General features: G+C 35.4%; 1 protein-coding gene across 5 annotated transcripts in view; it reads left to right on the top strand.

Moving 5' to 3' along the window:
* LOC148956034 (rho family-interacting cell polarization regulator 2-like) overlaps positions 1-18707 on the top strand; it is a 162543-nt gene that overhangs the window by 15058 nt on the left and 128778 nt on the right. The window contains exon 1 of one of the 5 annotated variants that reach the window (XM_089090506.1): positions 9214-9309. The exons of the other annotated variants lie outside the window; for them this stretch is intronic. The gene's annotated coding sequence lies outside the window, so the exon portion shown is untranslated. Of the gene's footprint in view, positions 1-9213; positions 9310-18707 lie in introns of those variants that run through there. 5 annotated transcript variants of the gene reach the window in all.

The following is an 18707-nucleotide window of genomic DNA, read 5'->3' as shown; positions in this document are numbered from 1 at the left end:
TTTTCATAAAAAGAATATGGAACCGTTTTCGAGAAAAAATATGTGCATAAATTAATATATTTATTATATTTTATATTATATTATATAATATTTATTTTATATTTTATATCATATTTATATATAACTAAAAATATATTAATAAAATAATCTTAATAAAATAATAATAATTATTAATTTCTATGTAAATTTAGTTTCACTTACAGTGAAACCACAGGTTACAGACCTATCTTTTTTCTTGATTCTATGTACAATCTGCAAGTCTGTGAATATTATACTAATTACAAATAATGTTATGCATTCAGTTATACAGTTATGCATCCAATGCAACCCTATCAATGCGTTTTTTTTCATGTTTTTCCATTTTAAGGAAAAATATAATTTATTAAAACATTTTATTAAAAAATATATAATTGAAAGGTCATTTCCTATTAATTCAAGTCTGGGTAAACCGAAAATGACATCCGAATTGGAAAATTAAATCACTTACGCTTAGAGTGGAAACGGTGTGCTGAATGATGTATTTTTCAATTCTGCTGTCATTTTCGGTCTCTCCAAACTCGAATTATTAGGAAACGACCTTTCAGTTATGTATTCTATTATTATAATGCCACAAATGACATTATTTCCCTTTCTGACCTCGCCTAAGGTAGAAATGGGGTACTAAGTGGTGGAATTATTCAGTTCTGACGTCATTTGTGGTCCCCCAGACTTGAATAAATAGGAATCAACCTTTCAATCCATCAAATACTACACAAATTGAAATTATGTTCCTTAACCCCCCTCTGACCTTGCTTGGATCAAAATGGGCTACAAAGTAATAAAAATTTTCCAATTCTGATGTCATTTTCGGTCTCTCGGGCTTGAATTGATAGGAAACGACCTTTCTTTTCCCTGAAAAGGGGATATTTGTGCACGGATGATTTTGGATATTTTTCTGAGCATTCCTGAACATATTGGTGCCAAAAACATTTCAGTTGCTCAAATGCTAAAGTTCGACTTTTTTCCGTAGTTTTACTGGACTATAAGACATTTCCGTCTGTGCTTCAATCAAAATCTGGGGAATTAGTATCAAACAGTTCGTGGTAACGAACTGTAAGTAAGGAGCGACCCGGCTCAATAGTAACCGAAACTCTAAAAAATGGAATTTTGATACCAATAGATACATCAAAAGAATTAAATTTTTATGCTGATTTTAAATATATAAGTTTCATGAAGTTTAGTCTTACTCATCAAAAGTTACGAGCCTAAGAAAATTTGCCTTATTTTTGAAAAAAGGGGGAAACAACCCCTAAAAGTCAAAGAACTTTAATGAAAATCATACCATCGTATTCAGCATATCACTGAGCCCTGCTCTAGAAGTTTCAAGCTACTATCAGTAAAAATGTGGAATTTTGTATTTTTTGCCAGAAGAAAGATCATGGATGCGTTTTTTTTTTTTTTTTTCCAGCGGTGATTTTATCGATCCGGCGTTACTAGGATATAGTAAGAAGTCTCTTTCGAGCGAAAACGAAAAGTTATATTGCCCTTTTCAAATTACAACCAAAATTAGTCAGCAACGTGACCCCCTCTCATGCTTATTTTTTTCCCAAAGTCATCAAGTAAAAATTTTGAGATAGTCATTTTGTTCAGCATAGTCGAAAATATAATTAATATGTCTTTGAGGATGACTGAATCCCCCACAGTTCCCGGGGGAAGGGCTGCAAGTTATAAACTTTGCCCGTCGTTTACATATAATATTGGTTATTTGGAAGTATACAGGTATTTTCAGGAGGAATTTTTTTCTTGTGGGGGGTCGGGGTCAGAGTAGGGGTTACGGGGGAGGATCTTTCCATGGAGGATATTTCTTCGGGGGAAGGAACATTTCCATGAAGGGGCGCCAGATTTCCCAGCATTATTTAAAAAAACGATCAGAAATTAAATTAAAAAAAAACAAGTTTTTTTCAACTGAAAATACGGAGCAACATTAAAGCTTAAAACGAACAGAAATTATTCGTAGGCCTATATGAGAGGGTTCGCCCCCTAGTCAATACCTTGCTCTTTACGCTAAAGTATTTTTAGTACTTTCAAAAGAGCTATCTATTCTAATTAAGCGGCCTTTGTGGTTCAGGGGTTTGTGATTCGAAAAAAATTCGTAACTTTATCGTAAAGAGCTAGATATTGACTTAGGAGCGAACTCCCTAATCTACGTAATAATAACATTCAAAAATAGAAATTTGTTACATAAGCTAATTCGTAAGTTTGGCCAGAACAAAATTTTGAAAAAATCAATTAGTCAAAAAAAGGAAAATTAATATGCGAATTATGTTTTAATTATTCATGCACGGTGAGTCAAAATCAAAGATGCATTAATTCAAAAATATTCAGAAATTAACTAAAAAAACAAGCTTTTTTAACTGAAATTAAGGAGCTACATTAATAAATAAAATGAACAAAAATTATTCCGTATATGAATGGGGCTATGCTCTCCTCATCGCCTCGCTCTTTACGATAAAGTTTGACTCTGTCTCACAACTTTATTTTTTAAAACAATAAAAAACTTTAGCGTAAAGATCGAGGCGTTGAGGAGGGGACAGCCCCTTTCATATGCGGAATAATTTCTGTTCGTTTTAAGTTTTAATGTCGCTCCTTACTTTCAGTTTAAAAAAACTTGTTTTTTTTTAGTTAATTAATATCAAAAGCAAGTAAAGAGAGTATCTTGTATAAGTGGTTGGCTCAGACTTCTCATGAAGAATTTTTATCCAGAAGAAGCGTATTTGGAGGAAGGGGAATTAGATATTTTTGGAATGGCAAAGCCAGGAAGTGAGTTTCATGCAACGCATGGACAAATTACTAGGCCCCTCCTCTTACGAAAATGCCTGCTGAAGATATCCCCGTTTTGTGACCTTCTTGCTAGAATTTTTTTCTTTTTACAGTTAGTTCATGAATTATTTAGCCACAACAGGGATTATGGTTGTTTCAGAATTAATTATTAAATTAAATGAATTATTGATAAATTAAAATAAATTGTATAGAGTAGAACAAATAGAATATAAGATATTTTAAATTTATAATAGAATAATAAGCAATCAAAATAAATTTTTAAATTTACCAGACATAACATAGAGCCCAGACCACTGTAGATAAATTTAACTATATACAAGGCCGTACCTAGGATTTTTTTTTCAGGGGGGTTTTACTCATTTTTTTTTTTTGGGGGGGGGGGGGTACACACAAAAAAAGCTTTAAAAACGCAAAAAAATTTGCTTATATCCATTTTTGTTACGTTTTTATAAGTCAAACAAACATTTCGGGGGGGGGGGGAGGAATCAAACCCCCATCCCTGGTTACGGCCTTGACTATATTAGATAACTATATTATTTAACTATGTAGATAAATTTATCTATCTACAGTGGCCTGGGCATAAAGATGACAAACCATAAATGACAGCACAGGGATGTGCCTAATTAGCTAATGAAGTGACGGTAAAATGTTCTTTTATTATTCCTAAGTAATAGGCAGCGCGATAGCGCTGCCTTAGTAAAGAATGATGTTGGCACAATTTATTGTTTTTTTTGTGTTTTTTTTTCTTGGTCTTAGACCAGGGCAGTTCGTATCGAAGGAGTTGTTGTAGAAACTTCGAAAAGAGCTCATTCGATTGGAAATTGGAGTGGCTAGTGCCCTTTTCAATAGTCGAAAGTGATTGGAGGGCAAGTACCCCCCGCGCCCCTCATTCCCCCAAACACATCCAATCAAAATTTTGAGATAGGCATTTTGTTCAGCGTAGTTGATTTCCAGATAGAAAATATGTTTTGAGGAGGTCACTCCCCCACAACCCTCAGGGCAAGGGTTTTAAGTTATGCCCTGGGGGCATAGAAGAACGATGTCTGTACAATGTATTATTTATTATTTTCTTCCTTTAGACCAGGGCACTTTGTATCGAAGAAGTTGTCGTAGAGACTTCGAAAAGGGCTCATTCGGTTGGAAATCGGAGTGGCTTGTGCCCTTTTTAATTGTCGAAAGTGAACGGAAGGCAACTAACACTCCTTCCACGCCCACCTTTTCCCGAAACATATCCAATCAAAATTTTGAGATAGCCATTTTGTTCATTTTGTTCAGCGTAGTTGATTTCCAGATAGAAATAATGTTTTTGAGAAGGACACTCCCCCACAGCCCTCAGGATAAGGGTTGTAAGTTATGCCCTGGGGGCATATAAGGTTTTTAATGAAAACGTTGTCGTAGAAACTTCAAAAATGGCTAACCTTCGATTGGAAATTAAAATGGCTAGTGCCCTTTTTAATAGTCGAAAGTGATTTGAGGGCAACTAAGCCCCCTCTCACGCCCACCTTTTTCCCAAACACATCAAATCACAATTTTAAGATAGCCATTTTGTTCAACGTAGTTGAAATTTCTGAAAATTAGGTCTTTGAGGATGACATCCCCCCCCCCCAAAGCCCTCAGGGCAAGGGTTGTAAGTTATGCCCTCGGGGCATATAAGGTTTTTATTGAGCGCGTTGTCGTAGAAAATTCAAAAAGGGCTCATTTGAATAGAAATTGAAATGTCTAGTTCCATTTTTAATAGTCGAAAGTGATTGAAAGGCAACTAACCCTCGATCCACGCCTACCATTTCCCCAAACACATCCAATCAAAATTTTGAGATAGCCTTTTTGTTCCGCGCAGTTTAAAGTTCAGGAAATTATACCTTTAAGCAGGGCACTCCCCCCACAGTCTTCAGTCCACAGCAACGGTTATAAGTTATGCCATGGGGGCATATAAGCTTTTATTGAAATTTTTGTCGTAGAAACTTGAAAAAGGGCTCATTCGATTGGAAATTCAAAGGTGTAGTGCCCTTTTTAATAGTCGAAAGTGATTTGAGAGAAACTAACCCCCCTCTCACGCCCACCCTATCCCCAAACACATCCAATCTAAATTTTTAGATAGCACTTTTGTTCAGCGTAGTTGATTTCCATTATGTTTTTCTATTGTGACACTCCCCCACAGCCCTCAGGGCAAGGGTTGTAAGTTATGCCCTGGGGGCATATAAGGTTTTTATAGAAAGCTTTGTCGTAGAAGCTTCAAAAAAGGCTGATTCGATTGGAAATTCAAAGGGCTAGTGCCCTTTTTAATAGTCAAAAGTGATTGGAGGGCAACTAACCCTCCTTTCACGCCCACCTTTTCCCCAAACACATCCAATCAAAATTTTAATATAGTCATTTTGTTCAACGTAGTTGAAAGGTCTGGAAATTAGGTCTTTGAGGATGACAACCCCCCATAGAACTCTGGGTAAGGGTAGTCAGCTATGCCCCTGAGGAAAATAAAGTTTTTTATAGAACATATTGTTGTAGAAACGTCAAAAAGGGCATATTTAATTGGAAAATGAAATGGCTAGTGCCCTTTTTAATAGTCGAAAGTAATTTAAGGGCAACTAACACCACTTCCACGCCCATAATTTACCCATAAATATCCTACCAAAACTTTGAGGTAGCCATTTTGTTTTACGCAGTTTAAACTTCATCAAAATACACCTTTGATTAGAACACTCCCCCCACAGTCTTCAGGGCAAGGGTTATAAGTTATTCCCTGGGGACATATAAGTTTTTACTGAAATCTTTGTCGTAGAAACTTGGAAATGGGCTCATTCGATTGGAAAATCAAAGGGCTAGTGCCCTTTTTAATAGCCTCAAAAGTGATTTGAGGGCAACTAACCTCCATCTTACGCCCAGTTTTTCCCCAAACACATCCAATCAAAATTTTTAGATAACCATTTAATTCAACGTAGTTGAAAGTTTTGGAGATTAGGTCTTTAAGGATGACAACCCCTCCACCCCCACAGCCCTCAGGGCAAGGAGCGTAAGTTATACCCTGGGAGCATATAAGGTTTTATAGAAAGTGATGTTGTAGAAACTTCAAAAAGGGCTCATTCGATTGGAAATTGAAAGGGCTGGAAATTGAAAGTGCCCTTTTAGTAGTCGAAAGTGCCTGAAGGGCAACTAACCCCCTTTCACGCCCACCATTTCCCCAAAGAAATCCAATCAAAACTAAGAGATATCCATTTTGTTCAACGTAGTCAAAAGTTCTGAAAATCAGGTCTTTTAGGACGATAACCCCATCAGAGCCCTCATTGCAAGGGTTGTAAGTTATGCCCTGGGGGAATATAAGGTTTATATAGAAAGTTGATGTAGAAATTTCGAAAGGCGCTCATTTGATTGGAAATTAAAATTGCCCTTTTTAATAGTCGAAAGTGAGTGGAGAGTAATTAACCCCCTATCACGCCCACCATTTCCCCAAACACATTCAATCAAAGTTTAGAGATAGCCATATTGTTACATATTGTTGAAACTTCTAGACGTTATGTCTTTAAGGATAATACCCTTTCATCAGCCTCCAGTGCGAAAGCTGTATGTTAATTATTAGGGGCAAATACGGCTTTTATAGATAGAGGGGTCATAAAACTTCAAAAGGGGCGAACCCAATTGAACATTGGGATGACGAGTACTCTTTTTAATAGTCGACACCAGTTTAAGGGTATTCATCCCCCCTTTCACCCCCACACGTCCTCCAAAAACATCCAATCAAAATTTTCAGATAGTCCTTTTATTCAACGTTGCTGAAAGTTCTGGAAATTAGGTTTTTGAAGATGACAACCCCCCCCCCCCCAGCCCTCAGGGCAAGGGTTGTAAGTTATGCCCTGGTGGCATATACGGTTTTTATCGAAAGCGTTGTCGTAGAAACTTCAAAAGGGCTCATTTGATTGGAAATTGAAAGGGCTAGTGCCTTTTTTAATAGTTGAAAGTGATTGGAGAGCGACTAACGCCCCTAACACGCCCAGCATTTTCCCAGACACATCAAATTAAAATTTTGAGATAGCCATTTTGTTTAACGTAGTTGAAAGTTTTGGAAATTAGGTCTTAGAGGATGACGACCACCCTCACAGCCCTTAGAGTAAGGGTTGTAATTTTTGCCCTGGGGGTATATAAGATGTTTATAGAAAGGATTGTCGTAGAAACTCAAAAATGGCTCATTCGATAGGAAATCGAAAGGCCTAGTTCCCTTTTTAATAGTTGAAAGTGTTTGGAAGGCTTTACATTTTTATAGTAAAGATTGATGTGGGTATAATGTATTATTTTTGTTGTTGTTGTTGTTGTTTAGACCAGGGCGCTTCGTATCGATAGATCTGTCATAAGAACCTCAAAAAGGGCTAAGTCAATAGAAAGTAGAATGGGCTTATGCCCTTTTGAATAGTCGAAAGATGATAGGGGGCAACTAATGTCCCTACCATCCCCACCCTCCCATTTGCCTTTATGTTTAAAAACTAAATGTTGCAATAAGATTAACTCAAAATGCACTGTGTTAATGCTAATTCCCAATAAGGCATCTCAGCGGCATCCGAAGAACGACTGAGGGTATTATGTTCAAAATTTCGGGGCTACATCTGCTCTTAAAATTTAACCAAATCATAATAGCGTAAGTGTACCCAAGCTATCAAAGAAAGTTAACTGATTTTTTTTGCGAATGGTATCAAGTTTTTCATTTCAGGTCAACTAGAGGAGGTATGAAACTAAATTAAACACTACTATTTGTGTCCAGATTTTTAAGAGGGTGTATGTTTTTAAAAATTGCTGAAAATTTTTCTCCAATATACAGATAGCTGGCCAAACTATAAATTCTTGAAAAAACGAAAAGATTTAAAGTATTATTTTCTTTTTCCCTGAAAAGACTATGTCAACATAAAACGAACAGAAATTAATTAAAAAAAACTTCTTCCACAAAATTAGTCTTTCAAAAAAAAGTAAAGAACTCCGTTAAACAAAAAATGAGCAAAAATAAAATCAAATAATCTACCTAGCGTGGAACTACCACAAATCAGCACCGATAAATAAATGAAATCCAAAACGAACAGAAATTACAATAAGAAACTCAGTCAAACTCGAAACAAGCGGAAATTAACATAAGTTGGGCTCAAACCCCCTATGCCTTCCCAAGGTTAGAATAAAAGTTACACTATACTGAAAAAAATACAGATGAATGTCCATTGCCAGTTTAATTTGCATATACTGATATTGTTAATATTATTTGATTTATTAAAGTTGTAAAAGTAAAAACATTTATATTTTTTTCAGTAAAGTGCAAATTTTTTTCTGGCCTTGGGAAGGCATAGGGGTTTTGCGCCCAAATTATGTTAATTTCTGCTCGTTTTGAGTTTGACTCGGTAATTTATTGTAATTTCTGTTCTTTTTGGATTTCATTTATTTATCGGTGCTGATTTGTGGTAGTTCCACGCTTGGTAGATTGTTTGATTTTATTTTTGCTCATTTTTTGTTTAATGGAGTTCTTTACTTTTCTTTGAAAAACTAATTTTGTGGAAAAAGCTTTTTAATTAATTACTTAATACATTTACATGAGAAATACCCGTTTTAAAATCCTTCTATTGATTTTCAGGGGGTGCTACCATTTTGGCGAACCTTCACAAGCACTAAACGTCATAACATCGAACCGTCAGAACCTCGAACCTTCATAACTTCTGAAAAAAATTATAAGTTTATATAATAGTAATAAGTATATAATACAAATAGCGAAAATAGCGACGAAGACCACAGTGCCTTTCCATCATAAACAAATAAGTAGAACAACAGGGAAATTTTTATACAAGACAGTGGAAATAAATTTCCACATAATAGCTTAGAAATAAATTTCGGCTATATATTTGCACATCAGGGGTGTAGGGGTAATGCAGAGCATATATTAAATACGTAACCTAATCTAGGTACCTTTTCCCCCCTAAACCCCAAAAAACTAAAGTTTTGAAATTTTCGATGTTATGACGGTTCGAGGTTCTGACGGATTTTTTTGTCGATGTTATTACGGATTTGGACTGCTCCTGAGGTTCGTGCTCCTGACGGTTCGATGTTATGATGCCTTCCCATTTTTAGTTTTTTCTTCAACTAAGTCACGAATCATTTAGTCTCAGCAGAGGATTTTACTTTTTTCTGATTAAATTACGAAATGAAATAATATTTGTTAAAATATTTTCATTACATTTTAGTTAGTTAATAGTTACACATAAGTCATCACTTCCTACAAGTTAGTGGGCTTCTCTTCAACTGTAATAACAATTTAGTTTCTTTAATAATCATTGATTAGGCGTATTGTCAAATTTGTGGTTTCGTCGTAGCGATAAGAAGTTTCTCTGGATTCTTCCTTTTACAGGTGAGAGATTAGTGTGAAAAAATACTTTAAGTGATTCTGATTCTTGTGATAGTGATTCTTAATTCCTCTTAATTAAGGATAGATCAAACGAAAATAATAGGATAGTATCAACAAGAAATTACCAGGTAAGACTTATTTTCAAAATAAGGTCTTTATTTTGGTAAAAAAAATAACAGGATAATCTATCTACAGCCAGGGGCGGATCCAGGATTTTTTTTTTTGGGGGGGGGAGGGGCAAAATAGGTTAATCCAATAATCTTGCATTAGGAGCAAGTTTAATTAAAGTGAATTTGCGTTAATTCAGTAAATTACACTACTTTAGACTATGTTAGGGGGTGCCCCCTGGATCCGCCACTGTCTACAGCAGAGGCTTCTGCAGATTAGTCTAACCTTTCTTAAATGAATTTTACCTGCTGAGGAAGTTTGGGATATTTATCCCCCTCAAGACTAGACCACACTCAAGGGAGGAACTTCATTGAAGTGTGAAAGATCCATAAAAATACCTACTTTGTAGTTACACAATGGCTTAGGAGGGCTCTTTCGATTGATGGATCCCGGAGGCGTAGCTCCAGCATTTTTATTGAAGGGGGGGGCAAGAGGAGTCTCCATTTGGAGAGTCAAAGGGCATGGGCTATATAATAATTTTTTCTTGAAATTATAAGGGGGGGGGGCAACTGCCTTCTTGAAATGACAACACAGATGACCTCCATCCCTTCAAAAAGGCTTTATTGTCAGAATCAAAACCTAGGGACTGCCATGCCCCAGGAGCTAGCAGAGTAAAATTCTTCCAATTTCGTAAAAACAAGCAAAATGTGTGGTAAAACCAGGGCTGTATCCGTGATCTTTGTTCGAGGAGGAGGGGGGGGGGTTTACAAAAATAAACTTTAAAAAACGCAACACAAATGTGTTTGTATGTTTTATGTTGTTACTTTTATACAAGTCTGACAGAAATTTCGGGGGGGGGGGAGGTTGAAATGGAAAACCTTTAAAGGAACCTTTTAAGAATTCTTTAAAGGAAAAATGGTTTTATTTTACCAGAAACTGGGAAGAATGGCCTTAGAAACCGCCCATCTTGCATTTTCATTAAAAAAATCTACCTGTTTTTGTTTTTTCGAAGCTGCCCCTCCCCCTAAAAAACCTTGCTTACTTGTCTGGTTGATATTTTTCGGGCTAAAACACGGTTCCTGATTCACCAAAACGTATGGGAGGGGCAAGATTTTTTTTTTTATTTGAAGATGCAAACAAATGCATTTTTCAAAATCCAAGGTGGGAGATTATTGTTTTTTTTTTTCATTGAAATTACTAAAAAAGGTGTTTTCTGAAATTAAGGGCTTAACCTCCCCCCTGGGTCCAAATTAGTGCCTTTGGTCTAAACACCCGAGAACTTAGTAATGATGCCATTCACAAAGTGGAAATGTCATATATACTTGCATTGGGAGTGATTGGGTAGCTTCCTGCCCTGGAAATTTTGGAGGAGCTCTTTTCTAGGAGAATTTCAGGGGAAAACGAAATAAGATACAACGGGCATAAAGACTCAGATATTTGGATTTAAACCATTGTTTTTTGAAGCGAAAGACTCGGTTCTTTTCTGGAAGTTTATATCTCACCCCAGGGTCGTATCTTTTTTTTTCTGGGGGAGGGGCTACAAAAAAAATGTTTTTTGGCGTTTACAAAAAACATTAAAAAACGCATCAAAAATTTGCTTATATTCATTTTTGTTACGTTTTTACGAGTTGGAAAAACATTTTTTTTTTTTGGGGGGGGGGGGGTAAAACCCCCTAACACTTTCTCTGAATACGGCCTTGTCTCACCCCCTAGCTGAATATTGTTTGTAGAATAATCTACCCCATTCCCAAATAATAATGGGAAAGAATACATTGTGTGATGCTCTAGGTTTTTGAATTAGATTTCCGAAAATAGAGCCTATTTAATTGTTAAAAATAACTACGCTTTTGTTAGTATTTATTTAATTGCTGTATATTTGTCAAGTTTGACAGTAATTATCATTTGGATGGTATTTGTACCGCCATCAACTATTCATTTTCATATTAAACAAATGCATGCTTTTAAATTACCGTTTTTTTTTCTATGTAAAATTGTTCTTTCATGCATAGTTTTAGCATAAATGTAACCTTGAAAATCGTATTTTTGAATGAAAAGTATTCGTTTCATTATTTTTAATGAGAGCGACTACTTGTGATAGGAGTTAATTGTAACTGTCCTAGTAAAAGTTTCAAAAAAGTATTTTGACTGTAAAGTTTGATTTATATCGTGTTGTAAAAAGTAAAAAAAAAGTATTTTTTACTTTAGCGACCCGGCTCAATGGTAACCGAAACTCTAGAAAACGGGATTGTGATACCATTAAATACATCAAAAGAATCAGATTTTAATGCTGATGTCAAATATGTAAGTTTCATCAGGTTTAGTTCTACCCATCAAAAGTTACGCGTCTGAGAATATTTGGCTGATTTTCGAAAAAAAGGGGAAAGACCCCCTAAAAGTAATAGAACCTTAATGAAAATCACACCTTCATATTCAGCGTATCAGAGAACCCTACTATAGAGGTTTCAAGCTCCTATCTGCAAAAATGTGGAATTTTGTATTTTTTGCCAGAAGAAAGATCACGGATGTGTTTTTTTTCCCAGGGGGTGATCGTATCGACCCAGTGGTCCTAGATTATCATGGGAGGGCTCATTCGAACGGAAATTAAAAGTTGTAGTGCCATTTTTAAGTGACCAAAAAATGGAGGCCAACCAGGCCCCCTCCCACGCTCATTTTTTCCCAAAGTCACCCAATCAAAATTTTGAGATAGCCGTTTTGTTTCTCATGGTCGAAAATATGATAACTATGTCTTTTAGGATGACTTAATCCCCCGAATTCCCTGAAGGGAGGGCTGAAATTTATGAACTTTTACCCAATGTTAACTTATAGTATTGATTATTGGGAAATATACAGACGTTATCAGGGGGGATTTTTTCTGGTAGTTGGGGGGTGGGTGGGTCGGGGGTCATATGGGAGGATCTTTCCAAGAAGGAAGCTTTCATGGGGGAAGGGACTTTGCTATAAAGGGGCGCTGAATTTCCCAGCATTATTTAAAAAAGATCAGAAATTAAATATAAAAAAACAAGTTTTTCAACTGAAAGTAAGCAGCAACATCAAAACTTAAAACGGACAGAAAATATTACGTATTTGATTGGGTGCACCCGCTAGTCAATACCTCGCTGTTTAGGTCAAATATTTTTTAGTACTTTCATAAGAGCTATTTATTCTAAATAACGGCCTTTCTGATTAAGGGGTCATTTTTAAAGAATTGGAACAAAGTTCGAACTTTAGCGTAAAGAGCGAGGTATTGACTAGGGGGCGAACCCTATAATATACGTATTAAAAATATATGAATATAGAAGTTCGTTACGTAAGTTAATTCGTAAGTTACGTATATTTATTAATAATAAAAACGTTCGTAAATAAAATAAGTTTTTTTTAACTGAAAGTAAGGAACGACGTTAAAACTTAAAACGAACAGAAATTATTCCTTATATGAAAGGGGCTGTCCCCTCATCAACGCCTCGCTCTTTACGCTAGAGTTTGAGTTTCTCACAACTCTATTTTTTTTTTAACAATAAAAAACTTTAGCGTAAAGAGCGAGGCATTGAGGAGGGGACAGCCTCTTTCATATACGAAATAATTTCTGTTCGTTTTAAGTTTTAACGTCGTTCCTTACTTTCAGTTAAAAAAACTTTTTTTTTTATTTAATTTCATAACACAATCCATTTTTATAATTGCTTTAGGTACAGCTTATTTCGAAACGACTCAGCCACGAATAGCTAGTTTTGAAAATGGAATAAAATTGAAAGATTTATTTTGGACGGTTTTGAAGTGGAGCTAAAATACTACAGTAGTGTATAAAAAGGTGTAGTTTTGATGAGTAGCCGAATTTCAGGAAAAACGTACACCGGCTACTGCGTGGCAAAAGTGTGCCAACACGTATCGCTCTTAAATTTAAACGTGGCTGCGGAAGGTGAGTGACCCCTCGAGTAATTTAAGAGATTGCCCGTCCAACAATATAGTCACACTAGTCGATAGAATCAAAATTACGTACGACTACAGCGCCAATTACGATCGCCGTTCGTAATTTCTCGAGTTGAACATTGTTCAACTTTCAAACATAAATTTCTTGACTGACCAATCAGAGTCAAGGTTTTAGGCATAATTTTAAAACTAGAAAAGATGGAAACCTAGAGCAGTGGTTTTCCTATCTGGGATAGGAATTTGACAAAAGTTAAAAATACTTAGTATTAGTAGAGAACAGTTGGTGCAAACTCTGAACTAATTTCTTGTAATTTTAATTTTTTGCTTTTTAAATACAAGTGTGACACTAAAATCATGAAAATTGGCTTGTCATTCATGATATTTGGCTTTCTGTATCGATAGATGTGACTGTGATGTGGCACGGGCATAAAGCTTTAGGCGTTCAACTACTTTGACCTAATACCGGACCTCCTCGTTAAAATTTCTGACCTTGTGTTTTCTGCTTTATTATAATTGCTTTACATGTAGACTAGATCTAGCTTTTCCTTGGTCTATATGGCTTTTTTGGGGGGGGGGGGGCAATAATAAAAAATTTTAATTTGGATTAGGGGTACCCAGAAATCGGGGGAGTTTTTTGTTGGGGGAGGGTGGTTCCTTGTGTACGGCCCTATTCGAGAACAAAAATTTGAGTATGTTTGACTGCGTAGAGAATTAAGAGAAATTGTCTACATTGTTATTGGAAGAACTTTCATTGGTTATAAAATATTCCTATGAATTTTCAAAAAAAAACAAAAAAAAAACTAAGAGACTCAGAGCCAAAAAAAAACTTGTCTTTTCAGATTTAAACAGTAGGCCCTACATGGTAACGAAAGATGACTATAGAGCAATCGTTATCAATAGATACCGAAACCCAAGGCCGCATCCAGGGGAGGAGGGTACCCGGTTTGAACCCCCCCCCCCAAAAAAAAAAAAAAAAATTGACCGAGTCGAAAATTAGTCTAAAAAATACCTGTAAAGACAAAACCTTACCAGAAAAAAGGTGCTATAAAAAAATCGGGTAAACCCCCCCCCCCCGAATAAAAATCCTGGATACCTGCTTGCCGAAAATATAAAAAAACGGAACTTTAGTAGCTAGTACGCCCCCCACAGAATTTGCTTTTTATTCCAATTGCAAATATTTAAAATGAATTAGTTTTATAGTTTCACATCAAGGGTTAGTTGTACGAGAAAGTTTTTTGAAGGAAAACACCACTGGCCCTACAAATTACATATCGTAATCAAGTTTACTGTGCTTGAAAAGTCTAAAGACTAGAAAGAATGTTTGCTGCTCGAATCGAACCAGTACTCAAATCGAAACAAACTGATAAGAGAGGGTCTTTTCAAACGGATATTTATGGCATGATTTAAAAAAAGGTAAAACATCAAATTAAAAAATGAGTTTTCAGTTGGAAGTAAGAAGCAACACTAAAACTTAAGACTAACAAAAAATTATTCTGTATATGAATGGGGCTGCCCCCGCCTCAACCCTTGCTCTTTGCGCTTAAGTTTGACTTTTAGTCCCAATCCTTTGAGAACGACTCCTCACTCCTGAAAGGCAATGCCGTTCACTTAGAATAAAACCTTTTTTAGAGTACTAAAACCTTTAGCGTGAGGAGCGAGACATTAAAGAGGGGACAGTCCCCCCATATACGGAATAATTCCTGTTCGTTTTAAGTTTTCATGATACTCCTTACTTTCAGTTGAAAAAACTTGTTTTCAAAGTTTTGGTTACTATTCGGCCGAGTCTCTTCCTATTTACAGTTCGTTACAACAAACTTGTTGGTTGAAGAAAACAAAAGGCTACGAAAAAAAAACATTTCACGAAAAAGTAAAGAACTTAATACCAGCAAAAATAAATTCACATCGTAATTTAAACTCAGAACAACCATAAATTACTGTTAAACAATAAATGAAATCCAAAACGATAAAAAATTAAAATGAATGACCATATTAAACTTAAAGATAATAGAGCAAAAATTAATACAAACAGGAATTTGGTTACTGTCCCCTATCCTCTCCCCTAAGCGCAAAAGTTCTAAACCCTAGTCCTTCATTTGTGTTTTTTGCGTCATTTCCGTCAAAAAATGGGCTAAAAAGCGTTTTTTTTTTGGCTCAGTCAATTGCTGGTCACTTGACTTGTGACTGTCAACTCCCGTCCAATTCACATGTATGCTTAGCTAGACATTGATTTCTAGGCATAACCACTATCTGTCCATCATAATTTGCTTCTTCTTTTATAGCACACCTGATTAGTCTGAACTAATGGGCTTGATGGCCTAGACTTGTCTAACTAGATTTAGACTTTATAGAAAAATAGGCTAATACTTTTCATGATTAGGGCCAATATTTTACTAAGGAACATGGTAACCCGGATTTCGATGAATAAAGGAACACATTGTAAGCATCATGAATATCATTCATTGAAGGAACAAACATTAATAATTTTTTTCCAATTTTTTTGAATTTTGCATATATATTTTTTAATCAGTAAAGCGCTGGTTATCGCCTACAAACTGGTGATTACTATCTACTCAACTTAATCACGTGGCCATTATAAGAACAAGCTTAATTTTACGAATTAATAAAAAGAGGAAGAAATTGCCAGTTGTGTCAATTCACAGGAATTACGGGGGGAGGGGGGTGTTTTTCAAAATCTAGAGAGGGCAATTTTACTTTTTTTTCGATTCTTTCTACAAAGCATCGAAAATCAATTTTCAAATAGAAATACAGGAAAAAGGCATTTTCCCCAGGTGCAGGAGGGATTGCGACAAGGCTCCCCAGACCTCCCTCCTCCAATTGACACCACTGAAAATCTCCCTGTATGGGATCCCAACCTTCTCATAATTAAAGAAAAGAGAGACTATAAGTAATTAGCTGGACCACAATAAACTAATGAACCAGTTTGAATTAATATCTTGAAAGCTTAAAAAGTTGTCTCAAAGATGTAAATGATGGAACTATTTGCGTTTTTTTATTTTTACTTGTGAATTATTGATCATTAAGCTGGATTTAAAATGGAAAAAAGCTAGTGCTGGTAAAAATTAAGACAAAAACTAAAAAACGGTATCTACTTGCCGCCACAGGCACATATTTTTGGATTTGTAAATTTTGATACGTTTGGATGAGTTCACTGGATAAAAGGTAAATATACAAGTCGATGCACTTTTTAGTTTCAAATTGTTACCCTCGAAAATGTACTTACGATCCCCCCTCCTCTCTGTAATGGAGCCAGATATAGCCCTAAACTAAAGACAAAACATTACTAATTTTTACGGCTTACATTATTTTTGTGCTTATTTCTCATCAACAATTGCTTCATAATGCCTAATAAAGGCGCTGAAAAAAACAAACTCAGCCAAGTCTGGTATATAGCCTAGGGCTAAGTGTAGCCCTATTGGGGAGGGGGAATGTCGCATATTTGCGAAGGTAGCGGTAAATATATTGCGATTCATTATAAAGAGCCGGATCGAGTTGTGTATTTGTCTTTTTAAGAGCGAATCAATCCCAACATCTGACGTTTGTTTTATTTATTGAATAGATTTTGAGTCACACTTTACGTAAATATTGATAAAACAAAAATTGTTCTTGGGCTTTTGCATATTCCCTAAAGATGTTTTTTTTTTTATTCAGTGAAGACAAATGGATTTGGTTCAGAAGTAAAAGTTTAATTAGCGGTTTTATAATCCCTATAATCCCTTATACTTTTCTGGGTGTCAGCCAGAATTAATAGGAGTCAGATTAATATCTTAAAAGCGAAGTTGGATTCACAGAATACTTTGATATCATTCCCATCTATTTATAGATTCTTGGAAGTCTCTAATCCTTTGTTATAGACACTCATGTAAATGCAGATCATGTTACCGAGGATGCTGAGTGCAGTCTGCACTTATGATGGGAAAATCAAATTGCCCACGATCCGATAAAAACTGATTTCTTTGTGGCTTGAGTATAGTTATAACTAGAGATAGTATCAAAGAAGGGGCAGACGTCCTTAGATAACTGGCTTTTGTCTCTAAATGCACTAAAAAGCAAAAAAAAAAAAAAAAATGCTTTAATATGTTCAAGATTGAAAATAAAAGTGTGGGGAAGTCTAAGACGTAATTTAAAGCTGTTCAGGGACGAAATTTTATCTTTATGACCACCCCATGCTTTTATTCTTAGTCATAAAAATGTCTAATTCAGTTTTTTTTTTTACTAGTGCATTTAGAGATAAACGTTTTTTAATGTTTTTTTTTTACTTTTTGATTTTACCCGGTTTTGTCTTGTGTAAATCTTTTTGGACATAAAAGTAGTCCTTTCTATATTTTATTCTAACTATTCTATTTTTCATGCTCATGAATCCTGGTTGTTAAACTTCATGTCGATAGTGATACCTGTATCTTCCGGGAAAAACTAAATGCCTTGGACCACGCCTGCCTCTCTTTAAAAAAAACAATAGCCAAAGCGTTTTCTTTGAATGGTTGTTGAGTTTCTTTCATGATTTGCTGTAGAGTCTCAACAGTGAAAGTTCCGTAAACGTGTTAAAAATAAAGGCAACGTTTTTAAAACGTGTTTACAAAGCAAACCGTACAACTAGGGACGTTACCTTGGGAAAAAAGAATAGTAACTAGGGACAAAATGGACAATTCTAGTGCTTGACAAGAATATTTAACTTGCAGTGTCTAACAAAACACTTTGTCTGATATCTTCCCTAGTTGTTAGGATTTACAGTACCCTGGAAACGATATTTAATTTAATTGTTTACATATTAAAATACCATTACTGGGACTTAATCATTATAACCTGAATTTGTGACATGAATAACTCCTTTTTAAGTCTAAATAAAGTTAGCTTTAATAAACTAAAAACAATACAAGATTTGCGCGCAGAGCGATTGCTTTTGAATGCGATCACAAGCAGGCTTGAAACCCATGTTGCATAGTGTAGGAAGGGATCCGATTTATTTTATGTCGCAAAAAAAGAAAGAATTTTTTTTTTTACGAAAATATTTACTTTTTACAATTAGCATACAATTTCCTTTTTTCTACAAAAAGAGCGAACTCCAGCAGCAGAGTTGTTCTCTTAGAAACTTATTGCGCCTCAGAAAAATTGTTAAAGCGACTATAAAGCTATTCTGATGGAAGACGGTAATCTGCTCCTGATTGCTGAATGGTTTCCCACTTCTCCCCGGAAAACGCCTGTCTTTACCCATGCATGAATGAATGACAAAATAAATAAATACAAGAACAACAAGAACAAGACGACAAAAGCTGCTTTCTAAAAGTCAAAATCTTAAATAAAAATCCAAAAGTCAAAATCTTGCTCATAGATCTTGCTCCTCCTCTCCTGAAAATTCAAAGTGTGTCTTTGTCGAACCTCCTAAAGCCGCCTATGGATTAACTGATCTTTTCAGTATTTTTTCTCACCAAAAAAAAAAAAAAAAAAAAAAAAAAAAAAAAAAAAAAAAAAAAAAAAA

This window comes from Artemia sp. Qi Xiang Cuo, chromosome 1 (assembly GCF_049724085.1).
Source record: "Artemia sp. Qi Xiang Cuo chromosome 1, ASM4972408v1, whole genome shotgun sequence".
NCBI classification, from domain to species: domain Eukaryota; kingdom Metazoa; phylum Arthropoda; class Branchiopoda; order Anostraca; family Artemiidae; genus Artemia; species Artemia sp. Qi Xiang Cuo.
The sequence above is the reverse complement of the archived record's forward strand: the minus strand, read 5'-3'. Positions and strand labels throughout refer to the sequence as shown.